The following is a 10482-nucleotide window of genomic DNA, read 5'->3' as shown; positions in this document are numbered from 1 at the left end:
CAGTGCCTTGCGAAAGTGTTCGGCCCCCTTGAACTTTTCAACCTTTTGACACATTTCAGGCTTCAAATACATAAAGGTATAAAAAAAATTATTTTTTGTGAAGAATCACCAACAAGTGGGACACAATTGTGAAGTGGACTGAAACTCTATTGGATTATTTAAACTTTTTTAGCAATAAAAACTGAAAAGTGGTGCGTGCAAATTATTTGGCCCCTTTACTTTCAGTGCGCAAACTCACTCTAGAAGTTCAGCGAGGATCTCTTGATCATGTTGCCAATGTTGTCCTAAATGACTGATGGTGATAAATAGAATCCACCTGTGTGTGATCAAGGCTCTGTATAAATGCACCTGCTCTGTGATAGTCTCAAGGTTATGTTGAAAGCGCAGAGAGCATCATGAAGACCAAGGAACACACCAGGCAGGTCCGTAATATGTGTGGAGAAGTTTAAAGCCGGATTTGGATACAAAAATATTCCCAAGCTTTAAACATCCAAGGAGCACTGTGCAAGCAATCATTTTGAAATGGAAGTAGTATCAACCACTGAAAATCTCCAAGACCTGGCCGTCCCTGTACACTTTCAGCTCAACAAGGAGAAGACTGATCAGAGATGCGCCAAGGCCCATGATCACTCCTGGATGAACTGCAGAGAACTACAGCTGAGGTGGGAGAGTCTGTCCATAGGACAACAATCATCGTACACTGCACAAAACTGGCCTTCATGGAGAGTGGCAAGAGAATGCCATTTCTCAAAGATATCCATAAAAGTCTCGTCTAAAGTTTGCACAAGCCACCTGGGAGAACACATCAAACATGTGGAGAAGGTGCTCTGGTCAATGACCAAAAATTCGAGTTTTTTGGCCACAATGCAAACGATTATGTTTGGCGAAAAGCAACACAGCTCATCACCCTCCAACCACACCATCCCCCTGTCAACACATGGTGGTGGCAGCATCATGGTTTGGGCCTGCTTTTCTTCAGCAGGACAGGGAAGATGGTTAAAATGGAGGGGAAGATGGATGCAGCCCATACAGGACCATTCTGGATGAAAACCTGTTGGAGTCTGCAAAAGACCTGAAACTGGGACGGATTTATCTTCCAACAAGACATATATCCCAAACATACAGCAAAATCTACAAAGGATGGTTTTCACAAATAACGTATCCAGGTGTTAGAATGGCCAAGTCAAAGTCCAGACCTGAATCCAATCGAGAATCTGTGGAAAGAACTGAAAGCTGCTGTTCACAACGCTCTCCATCCAACCTCACTGAGCTCGAGCTGTTTTGCAAGAGAATGGCAGAAATTTCAGTCCTCTCATGTGCAAAACTGATAGAGACATACCCCAAGCGACTTGCGCTGTAATGCAGCAAAAGTGGCTCTACCAAGTATAACCAAGGGGGCCGAATATTTTGCACGCACCCTTTCAGTTTTTATTTGCTAAAAATTTAAATATCCAATGATTTCGTTCCACTCACAATGTGTCCCACTTGTTGGTGATTCTCACAAAAAGTACAAATTTTATATCTTTATGTTTGAAGCCTGAAATGTGTCAAAAGGTTGAAAAGTTCAAGGGGGCCGAACACTTTCGCAAGGCACTGTAGTGTGCGCGCACTGTACATAAGCCTAGGCACTTTTGCTAATGCGCCGTTAAAGTAACTTTAGACCAGGTAGTTGTTGGTCAATTGCGCAATCACTTCCCGCTGCCTCAAGATAGCAATACATCAAGAATTCACCTGAACACACCTTTTTGTAATACCAGCGTGGCCATGGCCACAAAGATGGGCACATATTGCAAAGGGAAAATTTTGAATTGTGGTCTATTGTATGACAATAATAAGGTTAAAGAAGTTTGTGAATGTGATTGTACTATCCAACCGATTTGTCTTTACCTGCGCTAACTGTGATTAGATTATTGAATTTGAAAGAGCAATGATGTTCTTTTTACTGTTAAAGGAAAATGTAATATGATCATAGAAACACATGAAGTAACTAACACTGATCAGGAGTTATTACAACACGAGTTTACGAGTTTTCAGTCTTTGTCACCAACACAGCTACAAGTTGTTGGAGAATGAACTTGAATTTCTTATTTCCAGTCAAAAATATCTGTTTTATAAAGGAAAGTATTATGATGAGATTGGCAAAATGTTCTTTTTTGATTGATTTCTGCTTTGGTACTACCTCCAACCAACCTTCAAACTTTATCCATAAACGCATTCCCGCTTTAACTGACAGTTTATCACCCCCCCTCTATCTTTTACTGCAAGCCAGTTGTGTGTGTGTGTTGTGGTGTGTGTGTGTGTGTGTGTGTGTGTGTGTGGTGTGTGTGTGTGTTGTGTGTGTGTGTGTGTGTGTGTGTGTGTGTGTGTGTGTGTGTGTGTGTGTGTGGTTTGTGTGTGTGTGTGTGTGCGTGTGTGGGGTGCGTGTGCTGCTGCGCGCGCTGCTTTTTTTGCGCGCGCAGCAGCTGCAAAGAAAGAGTTACAAAAACCAAACTGCAACTAGTCAGCCTTTCACACATCTGGCTGCGACTACACTGTGGTCTCTTATGTGATTAACAGGGGGACGAGGGTAAGGAGGAACAGACTTCAAAATAGACGGCATTTAAAGGACTAATTAAAGCCACAATGTTTTTTAACAGATTTATTTTGTGACCTGTGATTGTTCATCAGTAAGGTAGCACTGCAGTATTGTGATTGTAATCTATTCATAATACTAAATGCCCATTGAGTTTCCCTCAGCTTGGCATTGTGTTCATGTTTGCTGATTTCTGGTTGGTAGGGGGTGGTTATATATTTTTTTATTTTTGTTTTGCCTACACCAATAAAATAGGGAGTGACAGATCCATCCCAAGGCACTTTTTGTCAACAAGACAGTGGTGAATAGGAGCAGGAACATTTTTCTTAATTTATCAAAGAAACATATGGATGTGAGTCAACTTAATTCTTGTACAGCTGCGTCAATCTGAGCCACGTTTAGGGAATGTAGTGAGATAGCTAACGAGGTATTTTAGAGAGAGTTCAGTCTAATTTAATACAACAGTGCTGTAACTAATTAACCGGAAATATAACTAATTCATTTGAAAGAAAATGAGCACTACTTTTTGTCCCTGATTTCCTGTGACATTTGCTTCAGTGGCACACAATGTAAGGGTCAGTAGAGGCTACCATACATTTTGGCATGGGCATTGTTTTGTTTCTGGTAATGAGACTAATCAAAATGAATATTCTAATGATTTACTGATGTTTAAAGTGCTACACTTAGCACCTAGAATATACCAGATTGCAGGTTTGTGCTGTATTTGCTTGAGAAATGTTGATTTAGCAAAAGGGGGAAAAAGTGTGTGGGGGGGAACCCTTGCGTTGGCAAAAAGACAAATTGCCGGCAGAGTAGCTGGAGGCTCTGCAGTGAAGCAGCTCTCAGTATTGGGCTGCTGGAGGAGCACAGGCAGAAATTTGGTCTATTAACTCTTGTTTCTGGGAGATAGAAGAGCAGACATGGAGAGAGGTGGGAGTGAGTGCTCTCACTTTTTGTCTGTTTGAATCATCCCCCCCCCCCCTCTCTCTCTCCATAGTTCTTGAAATGTCCACATCTCTCGTCATCATGCTCTTTAGATTTTGTCTCTCATTGGATTAGTCGGCATTAGATAACACCCGATACTGGCTCAGGTCAGGTTCAAGATGGGCTCATGTCAGATTGGCAGATTTGAAATTTGGCAGAAGGTTGTTGCCATCCTCAGTGTTGTGCAAGTTCACACTTCACAAAAGCAAAGTCCAGTTCACACTAAAGCCCGACTGATATATTGGCAGGCCGATATTAGGCCTTTCCCAAACTATCGGTATCGGCATTTGTAATGGCCGATAAAAAAAGAAAAAGAAAATTATTATTATTTTACAACGTCCCTCTTGGTAAGTCTGATTATTTCTTTGTTATTGTGTTTTTGTTCAAAGGTATATGAGTTTCATTTCTTAAGTTTGTATTTTTATACATTTTATTTATCAGAACTTCCATATAGTTTGATGTTCGTCTTTTCTGTTGTGACAATCAAACAAATTATTATCATATTATTTTAGTGAGAACTCATAAATAACTAGAAATAACTAATGTAAGGGAAATCAGTTTTTTTTATACACGTTTCTGGATTTAAAAAAAATAGATGTACTGTATATCGGCCGATATATCGGATTTCTAAATAACAAAATATTTGTATTGGTATCGGCCTTAAAAATCTTTCATTGGTCGGGCTGTAGTTCATACTGATTAAAATAAACTTGTTCACAAATTTGTAAACTTGGAATTTAAAAATATTAATAAAAAAGCATATTTGATTGTATGTGTTCATGCACAACACTGACAAACGGGTAAAAAAAAGGGAAAAAAGAGGGAGAGATAAACCAAAACATACAGTATTTTTCTTTTTTTAAGTATATGTATAGTATATAAATAATAATACATTTACAGTATATTTTTATCTAAAACACATTACATCCATATGCAATAGTTAAATATTTAATTCCAAAAGCACTCTACTCTCCTGGGAAGGCTTTCTACACAATTTTGAAAACATTATGCCACTAGAGCATCAGTGAGGTTGCACTCTGATGATGGCGATAAGTACCTTGCTTAGAGTTGGCGTTTGGGTTCATCAAACAGGTTTTCTATGAGGTGATTTCAGGGCTCTGTGCAGGCCAGTCATGCTCTTCCATATCAAACTGGGAAAGCCATTTCTTTACAGACCTGCCTTAGTGCACAGGGGAATTGTCTTGCTAAAACAGAAAAGAAGTTCCCCCCAAACTTTACATTATAGTAAAAAAAAATCAACAAACCAAAGGTACACAAAAGTAAATGGACACTCTCCCCTTCTCACGCTCTCGTAGACAAGCTGCCTCATAGCGTTTATAGACAGACTGCTTGTGTGTCTATATCTTTGTGTACTTCAATGTACACACTTGTCAGTTTGTGTGAGTGGTGTGGAAAGTCAAGCCTAGAGGTTCTTTATCTGCTGATTATCACTGTGGTGTTAAAATGCAGTGCTCAGGACTCTTTGTCTCTGCCTTTCCCTCTTCAGTGTTTTTCTCCCACTTGTTAAGAGTGTTGACATTGAACCAGTTCAGGACAGTTTATTGCAGCTAATTGGTTGTATACTCTTTCCCAGAAACTATCTCACTCTCTCGCTCTTTCTCCCTCACACACTTTCTTGCTTCTTGCTTGACAACATGACAGCAAAACCACATATCTCTCTCTCTCTCTCTCTCTCTCTCTCTCTCTCTCTCTCTATCTCTCTCTCTATCTCAGCCACCAACTGGTTTGTGTTAATATTCATGACCTGTATATGTTTCACAGAACTGAAAACACTTGACTGTCTGCTCCCATCATTTTGTGTGTGTGTGTGTGTGTGTGTGTGTGTGTGTGTGTGTGTGTGTGTTTGTGTGTGTGTGTGTGTGTGTGTGTGTGTGTGTGTGTGTGTGCGCGCCGTTAAAGGCGCCAGGGGAGAGCCAATTCTTCATTCTGTACTTATACCCGTTTCTTTTTCTTTTGTTTTTCTTATCCGCTTGTCTGCATTCAGGGCAGCACACTGGGCTTTGACAGGGAGAAGGAGGGAGTTAGGAGAGTCTTCTGGCTGTTCCTCTGAAATAGTAGATAGTTGTATTATACATCACAGATTTGATTAGATTAAATTAGATTAAATCAACCCTGTGGGGAAGTTGGGTCATTGCTAGAGCAGATAGCAGCCTGCAGCAGAACATAAAAATAAAAGCGTGCAAATAATAAGAGTGCAAAAGGATTGTGACCATAACACAACCCACATCATGCATAATAGGACTGAGCTCTGATAGCTAGTTCTGTTTTGGATTCAGATTTAGGTTGTTAAAATACCCAGCAGGGCTGCACGATTATGGCCAAAATGATAATCACGATTATTTTGATCAATATTGTAATCATGATTATTTTGATCAATATTATGATCACGATTAATTGTCATGATTAATTGTTGATTTTTAACCAAAACATATTTTATTGTCACATAGGCTATTTATAACTGCTTTCACATCCATATTATGCAACACTTTTCTTATGTTGAAGTTGCATGTTGTATAGACATAAAGCTGCAACACATGTAAAGGTAAATTAGCTATCTGAAATAAATAGCGTAGGGCTAGGGAAAGAGGGGGAGTGCGATGGATGCTACTCACAGAGAGACGGCTGACTCATTATGAACGGGTCCAGCACGGGTCGAATGGCGGGTCAACGGAGTTACCCACATCGTGTGTATGAAATGTCTGTATCGTCACCGCGCTGCATTTTTATGAACTATAATATTCTTGCCATGGGTTACATCTCTGGCCCAGGTCCGGCCGGCTCCATCTCACACGCTATTACTTAATGAACTGAAGTTAGTTGCATTCAATAACTTCTGTGTTCTTCACCGTGGCGGCCGCGATAGCAGAATTACCAACGGAAACACTGGTACAAATACAGGTTTGGCCCTCATTCTTAACAATATACAGCTGTGTTAATAACAATTAAAACTGTGGACAAATGTCAGAAGTGTGAATCGGCGCCGCTGTGGGGCGGGGCTGCGCGGAGAGTAAGAGGAGAGAGAGAAGAGGAGAGATCCAACACAGGCACGGCTTTACAGAAGAAATGGGTCGCATAACGCAAAATTAAACCATATAACAGCAATGCAGCGGATGCAAGGACATTATGTGCACCGGTGCGTCCTAGAGGAAAAATATTACTCGCGCCCTAGAGCCCTGTGAGCTAAAAGACACTAACTAGCACTGGTCACTGCTGTTGAAAAACAACACAGACGGGACAAAATATTGCGTTTACTAGTAAACTGGTAAACCTTAAGACCGACGTATAACCGAGTGCTATCTGTTGAATTTTCCTCCCGTTACTCTGTCCTCTGTGACTGTCTACACAGAACTGCTCTGACTGGCACATGATCAGACAGTGGTTTACGGAGCGGTAGATTGGCTTTGCAAAAAAACAAACAGAGTGTTCTATGAAATGATGCATTTTAAAAATCGCTCGATCACACAAATTTGATCGTGGGAAGTCAAAATCGTGATCGTGATTAAAATTTGATTAATTGTGCAGCCCTAATACCCAGATTAGCTAAACTCCAAGGCTAACACATTTCTAATTGAACGTTCTATTGAATCTTATCAAACATTTTGGTCGTGGGGTTCTATTTTTGTTGTTGCTATTGAGCCCTTATTTAGTACTGAAAGTGGATATACAGACACAGAAACAACATGGAACATAAGGTCTCTGCCAGTATGAAACTGGGGACATGGCATGCACCTAATCCAACAGACCACCAGGCTTTAGGCTTCTCATTTTTAGCCAAGGCCAACCTTTTTGTGGGTTAAATGATAATGACAAACGTAGCCGCCAGCAGATGGGATCAGCTGTGGCTAGTTAATGTTTATGTCCTAAGTAACTTGCCAAAAGGTCAAAATGAATCTTTTGACTTGTTGTCAGGCTAATGTGCTCTTTACAAGCCGATATCTGTACTTGGCCAAAGAGCATTTGTTGGAGAAAGAAGCACCACTCTGCAACAAAACCTAACTGCCGCAACTTTTGAATTGTGTTTGTTTTTTTGTTTTTTTGCAGAACAACGAATGGTGTGGTGTTACAACAACAAGCTGGTTTTGTCAATTTTAATGTTTGCAGTCTCCCAGTTAAACTTCTATGCATCTATCTATCTATCTATCTATCTATCTATCTATCTATCTATCTATCTATCTATCTGATCTCTCTATCTATCTGATATTATAATATTATATCATCTTAATACTGTAGTTCTGAATCAGGACCTTGATTATTTGGAACAAGTAACACATGAAAAATAAGACGTTCAAAGATAGGCTACATCTATTACTTCAGTGTGTCAAATTCATATATTCAAATTCAACATTTCATTCCTTCTGCCCCTGGTTTCATTTTTAGGTTGTAGCCACAGGTTGCCACTGGTTACGTTACAAAATCTAAACTGTTTCTGGCTGTTCAGCTAACAAAGCTGGTTACAGATCTTAGGTCAGTCCTGGTATGTTTAACTTAAAAATATTTACAAATGTTGAAAGTTGACCTTACAGTAAGTCGTTTCAATAACTTGATTCAGTGCTGGTTTTGATTAAATGATATCAGACCTCACCTTATTACATAACTGAGAGGTCACAGCTGTAAAAAGTGTCACTGATGGATTTTGAAGTAATGACAACTCTGGCTTGTGTTTGTGTGTGTGTGTGTGTGTGTGTGTGTGTGTGTTTGGTTGGTGTGTGTGGTGGTGTGTGTGTTGTGTGTGGTGTGTGTTGTGTGTGTGTTGTCTGTGGTCTGTGTCTGTCTGTCTGTCTGTCTGTCTGTCTGTTCTGTCTGTTTATTGAATCCTCGTAAAGAAATGTAATCCCTGCTATCAAGTCGGTGTAGGAAGGGCTTAGTTTTGTGTGTTTATATACACTAAACACATCTTTCATGTACACACTATAGTAGATTGCACTGGTTCCTGGAGGAAAAGTGACTCATCCTTATCCCACAGCAGGTGAAAAGCAATTTACACACACACACACACACACACACACACACACACACACACAACACCACACACACACCCACACCACACACACACACACACACACACACACACACACACACACACACACAGAGTATGCAAAGATTGTTACTTACATGACATCATACAAAACACAATTACCACCTTCTCTCTGTATGACCTCTCTTTTTTATGTCTTCTTTTTTTTTACTGTCTCTTTTTTGCCCTTTTCATATCTACCGTATCTCACTGCCTACATTTCTTTCTTTTTTCTTTCTATCTCGCTCAGTTTCCCCCTACCTCTTTTCCCTTTCTCTCTGGTCTCTTATCTTTTAGGGGAGTTTTCTTTTTTAAACAACTCCCACATGCTTACTCTGATCTGTCTCACAAAAGCACAGATGCACACACATACAGTCGCACAATTTGCCTGATGCATGTCATGTGGCCCAAAGCCCTCATAAACATTATAGAGCTTGTTTTTACACACACACACACACACACACCAATATGCACAAAGACTGTAGATATATTTCGCTTTCAGTGAAACTTGCATAAGCACTGTCACATCTCATATTCATAAACGATGCGATAATAAACACACACACACACATGCAGAGAGAAGGCTAGGCAGCGTTATCAAACTGAAAGCCTGTCTACATGTTTTTTCCACAAGACCTTTTATTTGCTCCGCAGTCTATTTTTCTGTAGCGTTTTACTGGATCTGAATGATGAGTCACATTTTAAAATCCCGGTCGTAATCTCAGAGTGAACCAAAGGGCAGCTAAAGCTGTCAAAATGTGGCACAGCAATCTTGTTGTTTTTCATCATCTTCACATTGAACATGGGACTTTAACGTAGGACCCAAATAAAATGTGACAGTTAAACGTGTTGTTTTTATTTTAAATGTGGTGTCCAGCTGTAAAATGTTTAATATGTAACAGGCCTGTAGTTTCACTGGTGGGGAATGATGGAAGACTCCATCAATGCATCTCTATTTTAAGCTCAAATATAAAATGACACATCATTGAACACAAGACAACCTCTACTTTTGTAAATAATTAAAATTAAAAACAGTCAACAAAAAACAAATAATCATTTTAGATGTCAGTGATACAGTCATATCACTCACACATTATCCTTTCAAGCTCTTGTAAGTGGTTGTTTGGGAGCAATGAAATATTTAAACACTGTGAGATTGTATGTCTTTGCCGCTTTGGAATAACTGGCTGCTTAATTTATGTGACAAAGAAGTCAGTAGAAAACACCATCAGAAAACACCTATAGGTTAAACCAATAAAGTTTAGCTTACTGGACACTTTGAGGGCTGACTAAGGACGTGTACTAAGGACATAGTTCATCTTCTCACTGGTACCTACAACGGCACGCCTCCACCAAGGCAGAACTTTATTTTAAATGCAGCTGTCTTTTTTTGTCTATATGCCTAAGTCTAACCGACAAACTGCTGTTGGAAACATAGAAACCCACTACCCAGTCCCTCCAAAAAACGTGATTTTTGGAGCCTAAAAGTCTGCATATTTATGCGTTAGCCACATTTTTTCAAATACGGCACACTTTTTCCGCATAAATTGCAGATTTCCGTGCAAAATAATGTGGGGCTTGCATGATTTCATAATCCCCTCATTTGTGTTGCAAAAACGTCACATATATAAATCTTAGCAGAAAGTTGAAAAATGTTATGTTTACTTCACACAAGAGTAGCCATTTCCCCTGTTGCCATGGGAACGTTATGAAGAGACGTAATTACGCAACGTGAACATCTTCAAAAAGCAGCAAACCCCGCGATGAAGCCATGATTAATATTTTGCCATTTACATTACAGTAAGAGATTGCACTTTGTGCATTGGAAGCACTTATTTTAACAGAATATGTCTGTTTTGTATAGTTACCTCTGTAAAACTAGAGGCATATT

General features: G+C 39.7%; 1 protein-coding gene and 1 long non-coding RNA gene across 3 annotated transcripts in view; one reads left to right on the top strand and one right to left on the bottom strand.

Annotated features, from left to right (window-relative positions):
- The window catches only part of jade2 (jade family PHD finger 2), a gene marked incomplete at its 3' end in the record, with an annotated part of 181457 nt that overhangs the window by 79260 nt on the left and 91715 nt on the right, over positions 1-10482 (top strand).
- The window catches only part of LOC116700933 (uncharacterized), a 13519-nt gene that overhangs the window by 987 nt on the left and 2050 nt on the right, over positions 1-10482 (bottom strand). The window contains exon 2 of the long non-coding RNA XR_004334765.1: positions 3120-3124. This is a non-coding gene — a long non-coding RNA (uncharacterized LOC116700933). The remainder of the gene's footprint in view (positions 1-3119; positions 3125-10482) is intronic.

This window comes from Etheostoma spectabile, chromosome 13, assembly GCF_008692095.1.
Source record: "Etheostoma spectabile isolate EspeVRDwgs_2016 chromosome 13, UIUC_Espe_1.0, whole genome shotgun sequence".
Classification (NCBI taxonomy): Eukaryota; Metazoa; Chordata; class Actinopteri; order Perciformes; family Percidae; genus Etheostoma; species Etheostoma spectabile.
Note: the sequence above shows the minus strand (reverse complement) of the source record. Positions and strands in the feature narration are given on the sequence as shown.